The sequence below is a fragment of the Diabrotica virgifera genome, chromosome 9 (genome assembly GCF_917563875.1).
Source record: "Diabrotica virgifera virgifera chromosome 9, PGI_DIABVI_V3a".
Lineage (NCBI taxonomy): Eukaryota > Metazoa > Arthropoda > Insecta > Coleoptera > Chrysomelidae > Diabrotica > Diabrotica virgifera.
This window is the reverse complement of record NC_065451.1, coordinates 151,821,435-151,845,515: the sequence shown is the minus strand read 5'-3', so window position 1 is coordinate 151,845,515 and position 24,081 is coordinate 151,821,435. Positions and strand designations below refer to the sequence as shown.

The following is a 24,081-nucleotide window of genomic DNA, read 5'->3' as shown; positions in this document are numbered from 1 at the left end:
ATATGCCAGAACAAAAACAAGAAGTTTAAAGAGAAATAAATAAAGTAATAGAAACATTTTAACATGTTTTCATCGTTTCAACATTGGAAGTTAACAAATACTTCACAGCCTTCATGAGTCATGTTGATAGTTCTTTTAAGATTAATAGTCAGCCAAATAAAATTTCACATTCAGTTATCAAGTCTCGATCCAACCTTTGCTAGAGACGGTCGCATAAATTTATTTTTAGTACAAAAATATCTAGTAACCAGCTTTTGTTCGAAACTATATCGTTAATAAGTAATATTAATTACCAGTGTTTGAAAAATGCAAATAAAATAAAACAAGTACTATTTCCATACGCCAAAATACCGGCAAATAAAGTCATAGGCGTCTCATAAATAATTGTTCGTGATGTATAAAACATTTAATTGTGATACAGGATGAGCGAAAATGTAGAAATCGTAGACATAGACAATCCGTTTCTAAATTCAAATAAAGTGAGCAGATCTCCGACGAGAAGATCAACCTCAGAAGAATACACCACTAACTTGCAAATAAATACCACGGAACAACCAACGAGATTCAACCTCAACCACAGCCTCGTCTAGTGAGCAACAAAGCAGTGAAAATTATTCATGCAATATAGTGCCACAAGAGACTGAGTCGACTAACAATCAACAAGAACAACCAGGTAACTCTTTTCTTTCTAATCATGCTTCTTCTTCTTCTTATTATTAACCTTCACAAATATATATCAGTAATCCACACGATAGCCAAGAAAATCAAAACCAAGGATCGGACACTGTCCAAGCGCGCAAAAGAGCAAGAAAGGGCAGCCCTGAAGCTGATAAACAACTAAGACAAACAATAATGAGCGATTACTGGCTCAAAGCACGCACACAAACGTCTAATAGATTTGCTAGTTTAGACGAAATAACTGATGAGCCCAACCAAACCAGAACTGATGAAGTTAAAAAAAGTATTCAACCCCAACCCCCACCCATATTTATTTCAGATGTAGGTGGCATACAACCTCTTAGAGAATTGTTAGAAACATAGAAACAATATCCCCACTGGGATACTCCATCAAATAACCTTTATAACAACCTAGTAAAGATCCAGCCCACAACCTCTGAACATTACCGAAACATAGCCAAAGCACTAAAGGAGAAAAAAACACTATTACACCTACCAAACAAAGGAAGAAAGAACATTCCGAGTTGTACTACGTAATATGCATCAAACAGCAGATAAAGATGCTTTAAAAGATGAGTTAGGACAAATGGGACACGAAGTAACCAACATAGCTAATATACAGGGTGTCCAGAAACTCTACCGACAAACGAAGATAGGAGATTCCTCAGATAATTTTTAAGACAATTTAACCAAATTCACCCTATCCGAAAATGCTTCCTAAGGGAGCTAGAGCTTTTTGAAAATGGCGTCTTGTAACTAGTTTTTCTTAAATACCTCCAGAACGCTTCTAGTTAGAAAAACAAAAATTTGTACGTATATTTATCTTCCAGAGATAAATCGATTCCATCCATTGCGAATTTATAGTACCGGTCATAGGCGTCCGTTTTGGGTAGTGTTATTTTATCGCATAACTTTTTTATCTTTACATTTTAAGCATCTTTCACTTTGGATTATTAAATTGTGAGGTATGTTAGGACTAAAAGGTACTCTTGATTAAAGTAGGTAGGACACACCGTTTTCTAGAAAAATCGATTTGAACATTTTTCGTTCCTTGAATTTGAAAAAAAAATTGAAAAAAATTTTGAAAAAAAAACGGTGTATTTTATCAACTTGAAGCAAGAGGGACTTTTACTACTAGAATACCTCATAATTGAATAATCTAGTGTCAAAAATGCTCAAAAATTAAAGACCAAAAAGTTTTGCGATAAAATAACCGTCGACCTACCCAAAACCGACGCATATGACCGATGCTAGAAATTCGCAATTAATGAAATCGATTCATCTCTGAAATATAATTGAACGTACAAGTTTTCGTTTTTCTAAATAGTTTTTTTTGAAAAAACTTTTTTTTTATTAAAAAAACGAAAAATTTTCAAATCAATTTTTCTAGAAAACGGTGTATCCTATCGATTTTAAACAGGAGCACCTTTTAGTACAATAATACCTCACAATTTAATAATCCAGAGTCAAAAATGCTTAAAAGTTAAAGACAAAAAAGTTATGCGATAAAGTAACCGTTGCCCTACCCAAAAAGGACGCCTATGACCGGTACTAGAAATTTGCAATGGATGGAATCGATTTATCTCTGGAAGGTTTATCTCTGGCATACCAATTTTTGTTATTCTAAATAGAAGCGTTCCGGAGGTATTTAAGAAAAACTAATTACCAGACGCCATCTTCAAATAGCTCTAGCTCCCTTAGGAAGCCTTTTCGGACTAAGTGAATTGGGTTAAATTGTCTTAAAATTATCTGAGGAATCTCCTGTATTCGTTTGTCGGTAGAGTTTCTGGACACCCTGTATATAAGAATGGATCCAAAACGGCGCTTCCGCTTTTTTATATAAAACTAAAAACTAAGCCAAATAATAAAGACATTTATGAAGTGAGAGCACTTCAGAACATGATTGTGTCATTCGAACCACCACATCCCAAGCGTCAGATTCCCCAATGTACCAAATGTCAACGTTATGGCCACACAAAAATTCTGCTATATGCCTCCAAGAAGCGTAAAGTTTGCAAGTAATCATCATACTCTAGACTGCCCACGAAAAGAACGCAGCAATAACGTACAATGTGTACTCTGTATGGGAAACCATCCGGTCAACTATAAGGGCTGCAGCGTAGACAAACAAATACAAAAAGAAAAGTTCCCCCAACTCAGACAGAAACAAGAGAGCCATAAAACAGACATCAATACAATTAACAGTCAAACAGTAACCCCTGGTATTACTTACTCTCAAAAAACGTCAGCAAATAGTCAAACAGCTGAAATCACAAACCAACAAAGTAATGTTGGCTCAAACCGTTTAACGACAATTGCCTACCTGGAAAACATGATGGCAAATTTAATGGAGAGAATGGATACTATGCTTAATCTCCTTACCACTATAATCTCCAAAATTCACTAATGCAACACACACTTAAAATAGCTGTTTGGAACTCAAATGGGCTAACGAATCATATCCAAGAAATAAAAATTTTTCTCGACGAAAAAAAAAATTGATGTTATGCTCATATCAGAAGCCCATCTAACAGACAAAAATTATATTAAAATTCCAAAATACATTGTTCACTACACAAAACATCTAAATGACAAAGCACTCGGCGGCACAGCTATCATTATTAAATCTAACATAATCTAATATAATTGGGCCCACAAAAACTCGCCACCGTTATGTGACGCATTTCGAAACACTGCGAATAATAATACTGAACTTGCAGTTGCAAATAAAGTGGTAGATTTCGAAGATTTCTTTGAGTTACTAAATGAAGTAGATATAATACAACCCAGTTATCATGAGCCCTCTTTATTAAACAGTATTGTTTTAAACAACTACATTATAAATTGGTCAAAATCTGTTTGTATTTATACAGATGCATCCAAAAGTTCAAATGATACTGGTTGTGCCTTTTATATTCCAGATAAATTTATAGAAAAAATGTTTAAACTGCCCTCAAATTTCTCCATTTTTAGTGCCGAGGCTGCGGCGGTATATGAGGCTTTAATTTATTTCAAGTTAGCATCCTATAATTCTGCAGTAATTTGATCTGATTCATTATCTGTGCTTACTGCTATTCAAACACCTCAACTACCTTGTAGTACTTCTAATCCATACATTTTCTTAATAAAAAAAAATCTTACTTGAAATTAATAAACACACCCAAAAAATACAACTTATTTGGATCAAGGCACATTCAGGACTTACACATAATGAACATGTAAACAAATTAGCTAAAAATTCCCTCTTCCCTCATCCATGGAACAATAACCAAATATCAGCCGTGCATTCTAGATGCTTTTGCTTTTTTAAGAACTGAACAAATGAAGAACTGGAAAACACACTGGGAAAGGTACTGTAGCATATCAACAACACAATACAGTTTGATACAACCGATTATTCCGGAAAAACCTTGGTATAATAATTTCACCCTCCCTCGCAAATACATATCCACCATCAGTAGAATTAGATTTGGACATGCATGTTATCCTGCACATTTATTTAAAATAAACATATTAGATTCGAATATTTGTCAAGAATGTGAGGTTAAAAGTGACTTGAGCCACATATTTTTTGAATGCAAGAAGCATAAGCACCTAACCAATCACCTAATTAAAAGAATTATAGACCATAACATTCCACTCCCTGCAAATATTCTCTTTATTCTGTCACTGAATAAAAAGAAATTTTTTGACTGTTTGGTATCTTTCTTGTCGGATTGTAAAATATTATTGTAATTAGTTATAGGTATTTGTAAAATAATTAAAAAAAAATTAACAAAATAAAAAAGTAACAAAAAAATGAAACAAAAAATTTTGTCTTTGGATGTTGTAATTAATGGATCATATTATGGAATAGTGGGTATTTATAGATCGCCAAGTGGTAGTATAAGTGAATTCATTGATGTATTTTTCAAGTGCATGGATGATTATTATGAATCACATAGTAGTTGTAGTATAGTCATTGCTGGAGATTTTAACACACATTATGATAAAAATTGTCAGGGTAAAAGTAAATTGAAAGAATATATAGAAAATAATGGAATGCAGCAACTTGTAAATGAATATACAAGAATTTTTAAAGATTCAAAATCTATGATTGATCTTGTCATAAGTAATGACTATACGTTAACTGCTCATGTAGAAAAAAATTACATAATATCTGATCACTGTATTGTCCATGTGCTCAATAATAAAGTAACTAAAAGTGAAGTCATTGAAACAAAACAAATTCGTTCTAAAATAATATATGATAATATGGTAAACATGTTGATTGAAAAAGATTGGGCATATTCTTCGGTAAACATCGATGAGGTTACTGATACTTTCATCAGTAATATCGTAGATGTTTTGAATAGAGTGTCACCAGTTAAAACTGTGGAAGTTAAGAACTTTGGTAATAAATGGTTTGACAACACTTGTAAATTGGCAGTTAAGAATAAAAATCTTGCTTATAAAAGATTTTTGTTTACAAACGATTGCGTAGATTGGAATAACTATAAAATTGAAAGAAATAACTGTGTTCGAATTTTAAAACAAGTTAAAATTAGATTTTATGAGTCAAATATTGATAGGAATAGGGGTAATTCTAAACAAATGTGGAAACATCTCAAACAGTTAGTAGGAACTAATAGAACTATATCACAATTTCAAAGTCTTTAACATGAAGGTGTAACATATAGTGTAAATTTGGCAAACATATTAAATCAATATTATGTTGATAGTATTAAAGATATTATTGTACGTTTTGACCAAAATAGTGATATTAATTTAAATTTGCAGACAGTTGTTTCATCTGATGTAAATTTTGAAACTTTTGAGAGCATATCACTAAACCAACTATATGATATAAACAAATTTCAATATAAAAAAAATAGTACGGATGAAGTAGGTCTTGATATTATCAAAAATCTATTTCATGTGTTAGGTTATCCTTTATTAAATTTAATTAATATGAGTTTAGAGAAGGGCCTGGTGCCCAAGCAATTTAAAATATCAACTATAGTTCCTGTTCCAAAAGTTCCTAATACTAATAAACTTGATCAATTACGTCCAATAAATATGCTCCCATTTTGTGAAAAAGTTTTAGAAATTGTAGTGTACAATCAGCTGATTAAATTTATTACTTCAAATAATATCCTGTATAATTACCAGTCTGGATTTAGAAATTCTCATTCATGTGAGACCGCATTACAGTTAGTTGTCTCAGATATGAAAAGTATTTTAGATACGACAGGGGTCGGTATATGCGCAGTTTTTATAGATCTCAAAAGAGCATTTGAAACAATAGATCGTCATATACTTCTTTTGAAATTAAAGAAATATGGTTTTACCGGGACAGTTTTTAATTGGCTGGAAAATTATCTGTCAAATAGGTACCAAAGGACTAAATTAAATAGTGAAATGTCAAATCCACAGTTAAATGATATTGGGGTGCCGCAAGGCAGTGTACTTGGACCTCTACTTTTCATATTATACATTAATGATTTGGGAAACGTATTAAGCAAATGTAAAATTCATCTTTTTGCTGATGACACATTAATATATTTTTATGGGGAAGATTTTGTTGATGTAGTGGACACGATGAATCGTGAATTGCATTTATTAACTGAAAGATTTAAGTTAAACAAATTGAAAGTCAATGAGTTAAAATCCAAATACATGTTTATTGGTAATAATACTCTTTTCGGGAAATTCTTAAGTTTGGATGTTCACATTAAATTAAATAATGAAAAAATTGAAATGGTTCAGGAAATAAAGTATTTGGGATTCATATTGGATAGGGAACTAACTTTTAGTAAACATGTTGATTACATTTGCAGAAAGATAGGGAAAAAATAGGTTTTTTTCGAAGAGTATCACCATTTTTGACATTTCAAACTAAATTAACAATTTATAATTCGTTAATATTACCTCACTTTTTATATTGTTGTTCATTGATTTATACAGGATGTTCTAATTATGACAGGCTTCAAATTTTCCAAAATAAGGCTATGCGAGTAATATTGAGATGCAATCGATATACTCGAATTCAAGATATGCTGAAAACTTTAAATTGGTTAAAAGTTGAACATTTTATGTATGTCCAATCTATGACATTCTTATTTAAGATGATAAACCATTTATTGCCTGAGTATTTGAACAGTCAGTTGGTCCCGATAGCAAATGTTCATGAGCATAGCACTAGAGCGGCAAATTCAATAAATTTTTATGTTAGAACAACCAACAAGTCCAGTTCAATGAAAAGCTTGTTTCATAAAGGAATTGTACAGTTCAATAATATACCTTATCACATTAAAAATAGCCATAATGCAACTATCTTTAAGAGATTATTAGTCCATTATATTAAAACTAAAACCTAGAAACCAATTGGCAATGTTTGATGTACTTCCAGTGTTTTTATTTTTATTTTATTTTCTCTTTTTTTTTGTTTATATATTGAATGTTTCTGATTAATTTAATTTGACAATGCTTATTTCTTTATTTGTTTAGTCTCATGTTTTTAATTTTTGTAATACTTTATGATAATTATACAGCGATTCTTGCCTTGACAATTCTTATGTAATTTGTACAGGTGTGGAGTGCAATGTTTTTGTTTTGTGTATTATCTATTATGATAAATAAATAAATATCTATCTAACAAATTAAAAAAAATGATTAAATTAAAAAAATCTACTATCTAAAATAATCTAATAACTAAAAAAATACAAAAAAAAATTAAAGAAAAAAATCACTAAGAGGATTTAAAATATTAACATTAATATTTTTAAACGGTAAGGTAAAGTTTTCAATCCTAATAGCAACATTATTAATATTAAAAAAAATTAAAAATATTACTAAAAGATTTTTAAATTGAAAACTTATTGGTCCATTTCCCGTGTGACACCTACAAGACTTCTACAATATGCAAGCCAGATGGATGCTGCAGTGAAGACAATCGAAAATCGTCGATTCAGAGTGCTGGACTGCGCTCCGTATTCTAAGTGAAAAATAAGATTGTTTTGCCTTCGCATTGCAACTGAATAAAAATGGTATACATTTTTATTTTTAATTTATATTAATATTTTTATTTGTAAAATGTATACACTATGTAAAAAATCCACAAGGAAAGTTTTCCTGTAGTTGCCTGTATACCATGTAGTACAAAAAACAGTAAATCCTTTATAAAAGATATATTTAAAATCCCTAAAAAGGGCTACATCACAATCACAGAACTAGTTTTCGACTGGTTTACCAGTCATCATCAGTGCTTACCTAAAATGAATATAACCTGATAAAATAATGCAAAGATTGAAATTTTCACTGGGTTAAAAAGCTGTCGGTTACACTCACGTGAAGTTTACATGCTAACCACCAAGATATATAGGTCTGGATCCCGCGTATGAAAAAAAAGTTGATTAATAGCAAGCTGAAAATTTGTTAATAGCTTAAGGGTGTCTAGTCGGACAAACTTTGATATATGGGAACACTGGAACAGGGGAAGTTTTAATTGTGGAACAGGTTGAAAATTTGGAACGGTCAGACCACGAAAACGGCACATGTATTTTGTCCGACAGAACAGACTTAAACTCTTCGAACAGAGATTAAACTCTCACGCAAAAATCAGACTGCTATTTATCACCAAACGGGCGTTTTAATGAGTGGAACATGTAGAATATGTCAAATGACAGGAATTATGACAGGTGATAAATAGCAGTCTGATTTTTGCATGAGAGTTTAAGTCTGTTCTGTCGGACAAAATAAATGTGCCGTTTTCGTGGTGTGACCGTTCCAAATTTTTAACCTGTTCCACAATTAAAACTGCCCTTGTTCCAGTATTCCCATATATCAAAGTTTGTCCGACTAGACACCCTTAAGCTATTAACAAATTTTCAGCTTGCTATTAATCAACTTTTTTTTCATACGCGGGATCCAGACCCAATAATTTTACAAACATATGTGGGTCAAAGCCCTATATACGTGGTCCGTTACGAAAACATCGGTTAAAGATGCCAATTAAAACATGAATGTATATAACAGAAATATTTTACCATTATGCCCTAGGTAACATCTGAGCTGTAGTGACTTGATTATATGGTGGAAGTCAGGTCGCAAGTGACAGTGACAATGAGTTGGATGTAGACCTCCGAACGTTGACAGGACAGAAATGACAGTTCCACAGGAAGTTGAAAAATTAGCCTGTCATATTTAAAGACTATGGTGTACAGATTGTTAAAATTAGAAATGATGTAACAACACACTCCATTGTGAGAATTATCATTTAAAATTCGGTAAACTAGATTTTGTAGTTAGAGATTGTGTTTACGTATACTGTCAGTGGAGTTAGGCAAACCACATTACACAGATGTATTGACAGCTGTTAGAATTTGTATAAGTTTAAAAAAGGAACTCACAATGGGGGTCACTGAGGTGTAGAAATGTCTTAAATAATCTAGGAGTATGTATCGTTATGAAAGTACAAGCTCAAACTTAGGCGACCAATTCTTAAAGACCCTGCAGGCTGCCCGGATCCCTAAGGGTCCAAAAACCAAAACCGTCGTAAGATGATGATAGTAGGGGCTGGGGGGTATGGAGTCTCTGTGAGGGAATTAATGAGAGAAGAACATGAACGGGACCCAGAAAGAAAATTTGACTTATGACTATCCTCACCCTACCTGCTTATTCTGTCATTACCAACATATAACACTCTTCTATAGCAAAACCAAATCAAAAGTCGAGTTTTCTTTCTGGGTCCCGTTCATGTTCTTCTCTCATTAATTCCCTCACAGAGACTCCACACCCCCCCAGCCCCTACTATCATCATCTTACGACGGTTTTGGATTTTGGACCCTTAGGGATCCGGGCAACCTGCAGGGTCTTTAAGAATTGGTCGCCTAAGTTTGAGCTTGTACTTTCTTAACGATACATACTCCTAGATTATTTAAGACATTTCTACACCTGTCACCCCCATTGTGAGTTCCTTTTTTAAACTTATACAAATTCTAACAGCTGTCAATACATCTGTGTAATGTGGTTTGCCTAACTCCATTGACAGTATACGTAAACACAATCTCTAACTACAAAATCTAGTTTACCGAATTTTAAATGATAATTCTCACAATGGAGTGTGTCGTTACATCATTTCTAATTTTAACAATCTGTACACCATAGTCTTTAAATATGACAGACTAATTTTTCAACTTCCTGTGGAACTGTCATTTCTGTCCTGTCAACGTTCGGAGGTCTACATCCAACTCATTGTCACTGTCACTTGCTACCTGACTTCCACCATGTAATCAAGTCACACTACAGCTCAGATGTTACCTAGGGCATAATGGTAAAATAGTTCTAGCATCCATGTTTTAATTGGCATCTTTAACCGATGTTTCCTTAACGCACCACGTATATAGGGCTTTGACCCACATATTTTTGTAAAATTATATCTTGGTTGTTAGCATGTAAACTTCACGTGAGTATAACCGACAGCTTTTTAACCCTAGTCAAAATTTCAATCTTTCCATTATTTTATCAGGTTATATTCATTTTAGGTAAGCACTGATGATGAATGGTAAACCAGTCGAAAACTAGTTCTGTGATTGTGATGTAGCCCTTTTTAGGGATTTTAAATATACCTTTTATAAAGTATTTGCTGTTTTTTGTTTTTTTTTATACACTATGTGTTCTTGATAAACATTAAGTATAATATATTTATAATATATATTAACATAGTATGTACATTAGCTGTAATGAGTAGGTAAAATAAGAAGTAAAAAATTGTAATATTATTATATAACCATGTTTCACTAATTGGCAAAATCTTTAATACATTTACTTTTCATTGAGACTGGCTGAATGACTATAGTCCAAGCCAAAAAAATCTAATATAAAACACCATGAGTTAAATAAGTTCAGTGAAAAGTACCTGCAGTCAACTAGCATTGTCATTAATAACTGGTTAGGCAACCTTACCTTATCTGCTGTCTACTGTCATTCTGGCCAATCCATCACCGAAAATAACTATAATACCTATTTTAGTTCACTTGGACACAAACTCATAGCCATACAAATTCATAGCAGGGGGAGACTTTAACTGTAAACATCATAATTGGGGCTCTAGAGAAATCACAAGGGGTAGAGAACTGCTGAAGTCGATAATAGGAAACAATCTACAATACATATCTACAGGAGAACCAACTTATTGGCCTACAGATCCAAATAAAATACCAGATCTCTTAGACTTCTGTGTGATTTAAGGTATCTCTCTTAACTACTTTTCAATACAATCATGCTGGGACCTCTCGTCAGACCATTCTCCCATTCTAATTGACCTAGACTCCAAAGTCATGCTCAGAAATAAACCTCCAGTCCTAACCAATAACCAAACAAATTGAAACATATTCCGAAGTGCATTAACAGAACAAATATCGACGAATTTGCCACTTAAAAACAGAAATCCAAATTGAAAATGAAGTATAGAACAACTTACTACCTCCATACAAAAGGCGGCATGGAGTGCTACACCTGAACAAACATTACGGAAGGAAAGCATAAATTGTTCTCTGAGTGCAAAAAACATGATTGAAGAGAAAAGAAGGCGACGAGAAAAGTAAAAGGGCCAAAAGACGCCATACCTCCTTTAAAAAATGCCAAAGGTAAATGGGCAAGAACAGACACAGAGAAATCCGAGACATTCGCAGAACATCTTTCGACAGTATTTAGTCTCTTTACTAGAGTAGTACCATTAGAACAAAAAGAACCATTTCATTCTTTTCTTGAGGCTCCATATCAAATGGAATTGCCAATTTCCAAGTTTAATATTAAAGAAGTAAAACAGATAATAAATAATGAGATACAACCTAATAAGGTGCCGGGATTCGACCTCATTGCTGATACGGTCCTTCAGGAACTAACCGATGATTGTTACAGAATAATCACTATGATCTTTAATGCTATGTTACGTCTGCACTACTTCCCGTTGCAATGAAAAGTTGCACAGATTATACTCATTCAAAAACCTGGAAAAGATCCAAAAGATAAGTCTACTCCCAGTCATCTCAGTCTACTCCCAGGTGTTTGAAAAACTTTTGATAAGAAAAATCAAACCAATATTGGAAGAAAAGAGTCTCATACCCGACCATCAATTCGGATTTCGTAATCAACATAGTACAATAGAACAAGTTCACAGACTGTACACAAAAATAAGAACTAGTCTCGAAAACAAGCAATACTGCACTGCAGCCTTTTTAGACGCCTCTCAAGCTTTTGAAAAGGTGTGGCACACAGGACTTCTGTACAAATTAAAGAAAAACCTACCTTACCCTTACTTCAAACTGCTTCAATCATAACTTACAGAAAGGAGATATCTGGTAAAATATAGTGAATCCTATACAAAACTCTACCCCATACTATCTGGTGTACCTCGGGGTAGTGTGCTCGGACCGATCCTACACCTGATATATAAGGCTGACTTGCCATTAAGCAACGACCTAACACTTGCAACATTCGCAGATGATACTGCTTTCCTGGCCTCACATGGTAATCCAATAATAGTATCAGAGAGACTGCAACTACATCTGAACAAAACAAATGCAGAATTAGCAGTCTCCCTTTGGCACCCCTCAAAATCCACACACATTACATTCACTCTAAGAAGGGGTAGATGTCCACAAGTTAACCTCGATGGTCATACTTTACCTCAAAAGGATGACGTAAAATATCTAGGTATCCACCTTGACAAACATATGGACGAAAAGACTTCAACTGGGAATCTTATACAGAAAACTTTACTGGATGTTGGGAAAAAACTCTCACCTATCGATCGATAACAAGCTGCTGATATACAATACAATAATAAAACCCATTTGGACATATGGTTCGCAGCTCTGGGGATCAGCTAGCAAATCTAATATTATGAAAATACGAAGATTTCAATCCAAAAGTCTAAGGACAATCGCTAATGCCCCTTGGCATATCCAGAATAACGCAATAGGTACATAGAGATCTTCAGGTACTAACAGTCTCTGAAGAGTGCAAAAAATCTTCTAAACAATATCAAAATAGGTTGCGGGTACATCCTAACACCCTGGCACACAATCTTCTCAACAACCAACAAGCGAACAGATTGAAGCGATATGATCCATTGGATCTACCTAACCGATCCTGACAGAGCCCACAGCAGAGGAAGCTACGCCTTTAACAGCGTCCAGCCATTGTGTTCTGTGCCAGTTTTAGTTTTCGTGGTCGCGTATCAGTGTATGTGCGCATCTAACCGGTAAACAAGCTAATGTGTGTGTCGTGATGCTTTAGTCACTGGACCTTACATCTCTGTCCTTGTAAAGACAAACTATTTTACTTATTGTTTTCATTGTAAAACAGATTGTAAAAAACTTGGATGTTAATAAAAAAAATTCAGTTATTAAATTATCTCAAATATCAATCCCTATTTTTCAAGGTGAATTGCAAAAATTGTTGTCTTTCTACCAATTATATACCTGTCTAATCAAAGAAGACCCAGGTCTAACTAATGTTTCTTTTAATGGCATGAACTTTATGTCAATCAGCCAGTCACAACATCAGTACTATCAAGAAGAATAAATATTTAAAGACCGCAAGTCCATAAAATATCAATAACGAAGAAAAATTAGTTCAGTCGCTGTTGAGACGTAATTTTAAGTACTGAAATAAAAATATGGTACTAAGCTAAGGTAAGCTAATTATAGCCTCCTTTCAACATCATATGTGTGTTCAAAAACGATCTACAAAAATTTAATAACAATAACAATAATATAAGAATAATAATAAACAAGACGGTGAGGTCCTCAAAGTTCCATAGCAAGTTTTTTCTTTGTTTTTATCTTCCGCGGCTCCCTACTCCACTCGAAAGCTGCCTTGCTATGGACTGTCCAAGTTGCTCACCACATTTTCTCTAATGTCGACTTTACACTACATGATTTATCATGTGATTTGTCATATGATTTTTTCCATGACGAGCCGCATGACAATGCTTATGACAAAACGAGCCGTATAAACAATGCAAAATCATATGACAAATCACACAGTGTAAACATGTAAATTTCACTCCATGACCAAATCATATGACAAATCACATGATAAATCATGTAATGTAAAGTCGACTTAATACATACATACACATATATACTTTTAATACTTGACATTACAAAACTATTTTGTTACTTGACAGAAACATCACCAATGCATTATATATACTCTCTTGTCCATTGGCTAAGATACTAAGGATATTAAACGGAGCTGGTATCTTAAGTCTACGTAGCTGCTGAATAAAACGATCTGTTTCATTCTTACGAAAGACAACAAAGATGGCAAGACGACTTACGAAAGACAACAAAAAACTGGATACAAAAAGCACAAGATAGAACACTTTGGAGACAAACAGGGGAGGCCTTGGAGACAAACAGGGGAGGCCTATGTCCAGCAGTGGATTGAGAGAGGCTGATGATGTTTCATTCTTATATTTTTGGCATTAAAAAAAATAGGATCTAAATTAGGGCTTACAATACCGAACTAAAATCTGAATACCGGTATTTGATATTTGAAATATCGGGATACCGGTATTATTAATAAAAAATTTACTGGTTCTATTATTACTATTAGTGTGTATAATGACATGGATTTTAAAACAAGCTGTTTAAAAATAAAATTTTATCCAAATTTTTGGGCGATAAACGATCTCTTCTTAGGTTTGTTAACTGCCCAGATTTTGAAAATACTCTTTCGGAAGGTACTGATGTGGCAGGTATTGACAAAATTTGTCAATATTTAATATTTTATAGCCAAATAATAAAGCACAGGAAAAGTGGATTTGTATTTTTTTCCAAAATTCCATCGGGTTTTTTTCTTGCGAAATGTGGAATTTTGCAAGAAAATGTGGGACGTGAAACATAAACAATCGTTTTATATTACAGACACCGCCGCTTCTCGATGGTGCCATACTCCGCTCGGTATGTGTAATAAAATATGCCTGATATAGATTTTAATACAACGAAATTGTTCATCTTAAAAAAAAAATGTCTTTAATTAAATAATATTTAATATGTAATTTAATATGTAATTAATTAATATTATTTTAAATGAGATTTATATTGTGCATAAATTCATTTTTATCAACTAATGTAATACCAAAATACTGGTATTTTTACATAAATACCGGTTTTTAATACCGGACAAAAATCGTCCGGGATTCCGGTATTCGGGTTGGTTTTTGATATCTTGAAAAGAAGTTTGTCTGCAAGAAGCTGTCTTCTCTGATTCAAATGATGCTCAATAGCTTCTACATGAAGAGGATTAACTGGAGTTGTTTTCATGGCACCCAGACATACACGTAGGGCCGAATTCTGCAATACATATATTTTGTTTAATATCTGTGAACAAGCAGATCCGTACAGGACACATCCATAATCCAATATTGACCTGATATAGGCACGAAAGAAAAGTAATGCGGTTTCAACGTTAGCTCCCCACCAAGTTCTAGTGAACATTTTTAGAAAACTTAAACCCTGCATACATCGGACTAACATGTAATTGATATGCATTTTTCAAGTCAATTTTCTATCAAGTACCATGCCAAGATATTTGATTGAGTCCTTAAGGGGAAATTGATAAGAACCTAGGGTAATGTGACTTAATTTAGGTATGTTGTGTCTAGTGAAAACACAAATTTCAGACGGAATGGGAAATCTGAAGACCATTTGCTGTTAACCATTCATGAACAACACCAAAGATATCTTTAAGAGAAGCCATAGTGGTATCAAATTTCTTATTTTCAGTATATATGCAAAGTTCATCTGCATATTGTACTATTTTAAATGGAATATGATTAAAACTTAATTGGTGTAAATCAATGGTATACAGGTTAAACGGAAAAGGGCTCAAAACTGAGCCTTGTGGAAGTCCGTTATTGTTATTTCTTGGACCTACAATTTTGTTATCAAATTTTCTTAAAAATATTTTTCTATCGGTATAGAATTTAATAACCATGGTAACCACCTGATTTGGAATGTGAAATAATGTTAACGTCTTTTAAAATGGGGAGGCAAACATTATCATAAGCACCCTTTACATCTATGAAAACCGCAGAAAGGTAATGGTTTCTGGAAAAATTATTGTTTATGTCTACCATAAGAGAACTGAGAGCATCTAGAGAACTAGCCCCTTTTTTAAAAGAAAATTGATTTTGGCAAGCTAATTTGTTATGGGTTATCCACCATTCTAATCTAACTTTGACAATTATTTCTAAAGTCTTCAAAACACATGACATCAAAGATAATGGCCTATACGCTGTGAGCTCGTACGTAGAGGGGATATTTACAAATTCGCGAGCGCCAGTGGTGACAAGTCTGTAAAAGTTTACCGGAAATTTGACATAAATGTCAAAGTGATTAATTTAAAATAAAAATTAAAAACAGTAATTATAAAAAATATTAGTTGGTCAAAGCTGTGGTATATATTTTTACCTTAAATATACTTACGTTTTAAATACTGAATTTAAGTTTTTTTAATGTTCCGTAAGATGTAATTATAAATTAATCTTAGCGCCATCTACACGATAATTGTGAAAGTATCCGAAGTAAGAAATTCATATTTTATCAATAGAACGTCAAAATGATTAGCAAAATCTTAAAAAAATCGATTACAATTTAATTACTTTTTTGCGTCGTAAATATTAAGCGATAACAATTAAATAATAAATTTAAAAATTACCGGTGAAAGTTGAATTAGTAACCGCTAGGAGCGACACCAGCGAAGCTCAGAGCGTATATGATTGTGCAAAATTGGGATCTTTACCCGGTTTAAGGATTGGTATGACAATAACAGTTCTTAGTATATATATTTCTGCATCTTTAAAAAGAAAATCGTTGAAAATATCAAGTAAAACATTTTTTGCAATATTAGAAAGTTTTGTAAGCATAGGATATTTAATATCATCGTAACCTGGAGCGGTGTTAGACCTATTAGTTGGTGCAAAGTCAAGTTCCTCCCATGTAAATGGATTTAGAAGAAAGTGACTGGAAGTTACAGCATTATTTTGGATCTCCATAGCAGGATTAACCGACGAAGGATCTATTTTGTCAAAAAAAATTCTTCAATCAAGTCATCATTAGGATGATTAATATTTGGAATATACTTTCTTTGCATTTTCCTAGCTTAGTTACAAACATTTTTAATAGATACATTTTTAATAAATACATTTTTATTTAAGGATGAACACCAGTTTTTCCAACTTTCTTTGGCTTTTTGTTTTAGAATTTGTTTTGTTCTTGCTACTACTTCCTGACATTCTACATAATTATCGAAAATAAAATTACTTTTATATGTTTTTAAAGAATCTTTTCTTTCGGAAACAACTTGTTCACATTCGAAATCCCACTAAGGAGGAGGTGGTCGCTTAATAATTTTGAAAAGTTGATATGTCGGAATGGATTGAGAAGATGCAATATTAATACTTTCCATTAGAAAGTCATATTTTTCTGTAGTAGACAAGCTCTCCGAGTAGTTAAGAAAATTTTGTTCAATCAGATCCGAGTACAGAGTCCAATCAGCTTTTAAATTTTAGATTTTAAATTTATTTAAAGCACTGGATATTATTTATTAACCTTTTTTGTACCATCCAATACAGAAGTAATTTTTTGATTTATTATTTCGTTATCTAAAGATTTCAAATCATCCAGTAAATGTATATTTTTTAAAAAACTAATTACAAAGTTAGTCGCAACTTGAGCTATATCTTGATTATCCCTCTCACCACTTTGAGAAGCGGAACGGGGTGGATTAGCAGGTAGAGGTTGAGGTGGTCCAAATTTAAAGTTAAACATGGGAGGTGGCTGTACAGAGTTAGAAGAAACAACAGGGGAACAGACTTTCCTCTTTTTATTAGGAACTGAGTGGTTATTCGAGGTTTGGTGAAAAGTTGGATTAGAATTAGTAGCTGTATTGGAAGAAGATTGTGCAGCTGATGAAATTTTATTTTGTATAATATTTGGTAAATTTTTATCGTAGTTGGATAAAACTGAAAATCTGTTTTGAACTAAAGACTGTGAGTACAGGCGAACAGATATCTCGTGAAATAAAGTTGTCACTGCGCCGAAACAAATTTGAAAATGAAGGTGGAGCAAAGCCATTCGTGAGTAGACGTTAAAGAACGAAGTCCTCGGAACTTTTACAATGTTGCATTGATTCTTTTACTCGTGGTATTTAAATTTGATTTTGATTTTGATTTTTTTTTCGTCTTTTTTATTGTTATTTTACGTTTTGTATTTGCATAATATAGTTAATAGTAAACAGAATATTATTCTGTTTTAATCATTTTAGTTTTATTCATTTTATGCAAAAGTTCTTTTTGGGACTCTAAAATTAAAAACTATAAAGATAAGTTAATAATAATAATTGTAATATAAAAAAGTAGATATACCTACATTAGTGTTATTTAGTTGTAGCATGGAGCTTAAGATTGAATTATCCCGACGACCTGTTAATAGTAAAAGTCGAGAAATAATTGCTAATGTCACAAGGAAATAGCTTCAGAACAACAATTGCTAATGTGTTAACCTTCATGAAAAAAGAAGCTGAAAAAGGTGTCACAATACCTCATAATAGCATAAAAGAGCGTGTGGTAGCAGCGACAGGTATTTCTGAAAGTACAATAATCTGTAGAGTCTCAGTTAAACTAAAATTGAACAAGTGATGTCTTATGTCTTATAGAAAATAGTAAACAAATACCTATACCATATTTTATATGGTATCCATAGCAAATTCTTTATGCTGACACTAACAGAATACATATATGTAAATGCAAGACAACGCTCCTCGTTTTCCTCTCCAAGAAAACATATTGTAACAAAAAAAAAAAGAAGCAAACTTTTGAAGACATTGACAAAGAGGTGTTATGGGGTATTATTCATATTTGCATACGAGCGATGAATAAGTACCTCAGCTAAAAAATATTCTGTCTAAATTCAGACATTGTGGAGGCGATCAAGGTAGTTTTTAAGAAATTTTAGAAGATTATTTATACGAGACACTGCTTTTCGTTGGAGAAAATCAAAAACAAATTGAAGACTTCTAATGGAAAGATATGACATCCATAAGCTTCGTATACAGTACTTAAGAGCTGTTAATAAGTACAGAGAGGAAGATCGTCCTATAGTGTATATGGATGAAACATACATTCACTCAACACAAACAACGTTACTCATTAATGCTATTATTGTTTCAGAATTTTCAGTAATATTTTACAATAGATAATGTTATGTGTACCTTTTAAATTAAAGAAAATAATTTTGCCGAATTTGTTACAGTTATATTAAAATGAATTTAAAATATTAAAATGATAGTAAACTTCATAATATAATTATTGCGATATTTAAATATTGATTTTGAAACGTTAAATACTTATCAGTAACGCAATTTTCCAATTAGGATCTTTTAAAATAAAAGTGTTTTCCTTTTATTCCATACAATCTTTTAAACATTTTTACCTGATTATGAATCTACACGTCATGCAGAGTGTTAATTATTTGAAACTCATTTCTTTAGATGTCATCCTAAAAATACCCAATATTACTGTGGTCATTCACATATTGACAACATTGCGGTACGAACAAAGCGGTAATATTGGGGGTAAATTTCATCTTTTCTGATCAAAGGCTTTCTTTGTCTGCGCAATACAAGCCCCTCCCATTTCACGAGATCCCTGTCATACAGTACGAGTTTTCGTTAATTTCCTTGGCCTCTATAAAAGAAATCTTATTTTTGATCATATTTTTAATTTTTTGTTGTTTTTGGTAAGGACATTTTTTGGAAACCGAAACATGATCATTACTCTTGCAATGAATGCAGCTAATATCTATACTATCGCAAGAGTGATTTTCCTCTTTATTAACTCAACAACGAATACACAAATTTTGAGAGCTTCTACATTGTTTTGAAATGTGGCCGTATCTCAAACACCTATAACATTGCGTAACTCTACCCACAAACTGTTCCACTGGACAAAAAACACAATTAATAATAATATATTCAGGCAGTACATTACCTTCAAAGGAAATATTAACAGATCGTTTTGCAACTTACTCGACTGTACCGTTTTTTCCATTTCGATGCATACGTTTAATATCTAATATACGAGAAGGGGATTCTATATTTTCTTGTAAGTAGACGTTGTCAAATTCAGTGTCAATGTCACGGATCAAACCTCTAATAAATGGCCCGGAATAAAGACTCTCAAATTTTCTTCCTTTAGTTTAGTATTATTAATGAGATTATTTCCATCATGTATCGAAGCTACAGATACCTTAATCCTATTTCTACCAATTCCCCTTACTTGAAGGATATTGGCAATTCCTAATTTCTTATATAAAATATGGCCTATCGAGATTGGATAGATACGAGAAAGTTCGGTGTTATTATTCGGTGTTATATTAATTTTTTCTATATAAACAAAAATATTTTCTAAATTATACTTAGCTAAATTAACGTTGAATATTCTACTGGCCACCACTTTTTTCGTGCTCGAATCCATAAATTCAGTTGAACTATCGTTTTTAGAGGCACTTAAGAGTGTTCTCGGATCTACATCATCCCTCATAGGGGACAATAGCAAATTTATAGCACTATGCGAGTTTTTCTATATAAACACTACAGTTTAAGAATGAGTTGAATAAAACTAGATTTAAATTACACGGCAAATTGCTTAAAAACCAACTAAATTAAACTTTAAAATGCAGAGAGCTTTAAAATGCGATTCTACACTTTGACAGTTGCTAACTAATGTTCAAAAATTTATTAATCTTTAATCGTACTTAAAAGGAGAACCTTTAACTTTAAAGGATTCATTTAATATTACCAATGCAAATTTCTTAGTAGCTATTGAAATTCTTGAAAAAGATGATAATATCTATAATTATGCTATAATTAATTCTCACATCAATTTAATTATTATTGATAGACCACCACTTGTTAAAAGTAATTCACACAATTTAAGAGAATTTCTAAATAAAATAAGAAATAACCTAGAATCCTTAAAAAAATTGAACTGTCCAGTAGATAATTGGGACTTACTATTAGTTAACATTCTTGTAACAAAAATGGACTTATAATAGATATATATCAATTGCCTACTTTAGCTCAACTTTATAAAATTTTGGAAGATAGGTGTAATGTTTTAGAAGATCTTAATTCTACTGAAACTAAACGATATTTACAATCTACTAAACCACAATTCAAAACTTCATTACATTCACATTTTTCAAATTCCCAAATTCAAAACCCTCAGATTTCACGTGATATAAAATGCTTGTATTGTAATATTTCTGGTCATAAAATTTATTCCTGTCAAAATTTTATTCGTACTCATTCACTCTGCTACAATTGTTTAGGTAGACATACACTACAAGACTGTACATCTCAGGGATGCTTTATTTGTAATAAGAGTCACCATACAATTCTCCACGTAATTCTCGCAACACTTACTCACGATCAAATCAAATTCAAAACTATCCAGTTCAGACAAATCATACGAACTCTCATAACTCCCATAATTGGCGATCTGGTAGGAACTAGCATTTGCAAATTAATCAATCACAGCAATCAAGTCTTTCTACTCCACTCACTAACGCCAACGAACCCTCTGAAAATGTTTCACCAGATGAAAATGAAGACAATGCTAACAAACAAAGACCTTCAGTTGCCTCTCAGATAGAGGGCTCTAAGATGCTACATATTTTCTATATTGCTATACGGAATGGAAGCTTGGACATTGAAGAGATAACACATAACAAGAATAGAAGCGTTCGAAATGTGGTGTTACAGAAGAATATTGAAAATTCAGTGGGTTCAAAGGATTACCAATGTTGAAGTGCTACGACGTTTAAATAAGGAGTTAGAAATTATGAAGAATATAAAAACTAGAAAACTGGAATATTTGGGTCACATTACCAGAGCAGAAAAATATGAGTTGCTGAGAATTATTATGCAAGGAAGGATCCAAGGAAGAAGAAGCATACGAAGAAGACGCATGTCCTGGCTGAGAACGGTTTAACTGTAGCTCATTACAACTGTTCAGAGCAGCAGCCAACAAAGTGACCATAGCCATTATGATATCCAACCTCCGATATGAGAGGGAACTTTAAGAAGAAGATGATGAAAATTCCACAGTCAGCTCAGCGTGCTCTACTAGAAATACTCATGTCTTGTTAGCAACGGCAAATGTAATAATATATACAAAAAACGGAACTTATGTTCAAGCAAAGGCTGTTCTTGATTCAGCAAGTCAAAACCTATTTGCCTCAAAAAATCTTATTTCTAAAATTAAATGCCCTGTCTTTAAAAGAAGTCTACATATTTCTGGCATTTCTCAAAACTCTATAATGTCCACAGAAATGGTAGATATTGTTATACACTCTCAGTCTAAGGACTTCTCAATTGCTATAATATGTGCTGTTCTTCAAATATTTCTTGTAAATTACCTCAGGTGCCAATAATAGATGTTAACTCTATAAAATTACCTGCAAATATAACTCTTGCTGATAGCAGATTTTTCGAACCATCCGAAATTGACATTCTGCTTGATGCGGATGTACACTATGAGTTAATAAAAGAAGGTATTTACAAATTAGGTAATAATCTCCCTGTTCTTCACAACATTCACTTGGGATGGATTATTACAGGTAACATTGTTCAAGAAAAGAACAAACATAAAAATACATCATTTTTCGTACAAACATCTGAACCCATAATAGATGATAACCACTTAGACAAACTTCTAGTAAAATTTTGAGAGATGGAAGAAATCTCCACAAAAACTACTCTATCTCCTGAAGACAAATTAGCCGAACAAATATTTACATCTTCTTGTCAAATCTTAGAATATGGAAGATTTCAAATAGATATACTCCTAAAAACTCCCAAAGAGTTTAATAAACTTGGAGACTCATTTCACATTGCGAAAAAACAATTTTTATCTCTTGAGAAACGTCTACATTCAAACCTCTTTTAAAAAATTATAAAGCTTTTATAGATGAATATGTGCAACTGGGACATGGTCAATATATACCCCTTTCATCAGATTGCTGCCCCCAAATACTTTCTGCCACACCAGTGTTTTAAAAGACAACAGTGTGTAAAGAATATTTTCTACGCCGGCCCTGACGGATGACTAAAAGAAATGGATGTTCTGACAAACAGCATAGATGCCCGAATATGGATAATGAAGTATTTAATGAGTCAGTCGATTATAGTATTTCGTGATAGAAAGACATGTGTACCTAGATATTAAAATAAATGTATTTAATTCTGCATTTGCCTTTACATTATTTAACAAAGCAGCGGTAGGATATTATCCATGTGCTATAACAAGTGTTAAGTTATATTTATACTTATTTAATAGTGATATTTGTTTAAAAACACAATAATAGTATAATCGTATGTGAATGTTTCGAAAGTGACAAAAATAGCAATGGAATTTTCCTGCAAGAAGTGAACTTGTGAAGTGTTGTTACGTTAAAGTGTTTTACGTGGAATTTTATCCGGAATTTGCACTAAATGCGACATGTAAATAATATTTAAAGTACGGTGAATCACCTGGGTGTTTTTATGAGTTGTTTTTGGATCAATTTGTGCTGTTTCTTTGCCAATGATGTACATGTACCACATATTTTTGATGACAGGATGTGTGTTGGAACTTCGTACTTGTGTCTGATGGTGTTAAGAGGATTGAACTGTATGTATTTATCAGATAGTTTTAATAGACATTAAAATATTTATCGTGATGTATATAAGCTATTCAAAGTGTAGCTAATAGACTTATATTTCGCGTTTTGATTTTGAAAAAGGTTAGAATATTTATCGGAATATATTCATAAGCTATTCAAAGTGTAGATAATAGACTTATATGCCGCGATTTGATTTCAAAATAATAGGTTAACATATTTATATAAGGATAGTATAATATATAAGCTAATCAACGCATAATATGAAGCTTATATTACCTTATTTAAGTTTGAAACACTGTTCAACGTGTAGCAACAGACTTCTCTTTAATTAACTTTAATTAAATTTTTAATTTATTATATTTTTATAAGTTATTCAAAGTGTAGATAATAGACTTATATTTCGCGATTTAAAGTAAAATAAATTAAAATATTTATAAGAATATACACTGCGTTTGGGTTTCGATTAGATATGCGGACTTAAAGTGTAAACACTGCCGGTTTTTTCACATTTAATAAGGTATGCGTTATTATTATAATTTATAGACATGCATTTATAAATATTTAGAGTGTAGACGGCATAGTCGTAGAGTGTCTATGTCATTTTCAAAATAGAGGTGACTATGGCTTTAGTTTTTCAATACTCTTTTAAATCCTTACTTGTTAATTGCGTGAATTATTTATT

The 24,081-nt window shown here is 32.4% G+C and overlaps 2 protein-coding genes and 1 long non-coding RNA gene across 3 annotated transcripts in view; 1 reads left to right on the top strand and 2 right to left on the bottom strand.

Moving 5' to 3' along the window:
* The window catches only part of LOC126892343 (zinc finger protein 845-like), a 369,452-nt gene that overhangs the window by 236,622 nt on the left and 108,749 nt on the right, over positions 1-24,081 (bottom strand). The window lies entirely within an intron of this gene.
* LOC126892341 (zinc finger protein 729-like) overlaps positions 1-24,081 on the bottom strand; it is a 418,287-nt gene that overhangs the window by 363,749 nt on the left and 30,457 nt on the right. The gene's annotated exons all lie outside the window — the stretch shown is intronic.
* Positions 1-24,081, top strand: part of LOC126892351 (uncharacterized) — a 153,621-nt gene that overhangs the window by 124,457 nt on the left and 5,083 nt on the right. The gene's annotated exons all lie outside the window — the stretch shown is intronic.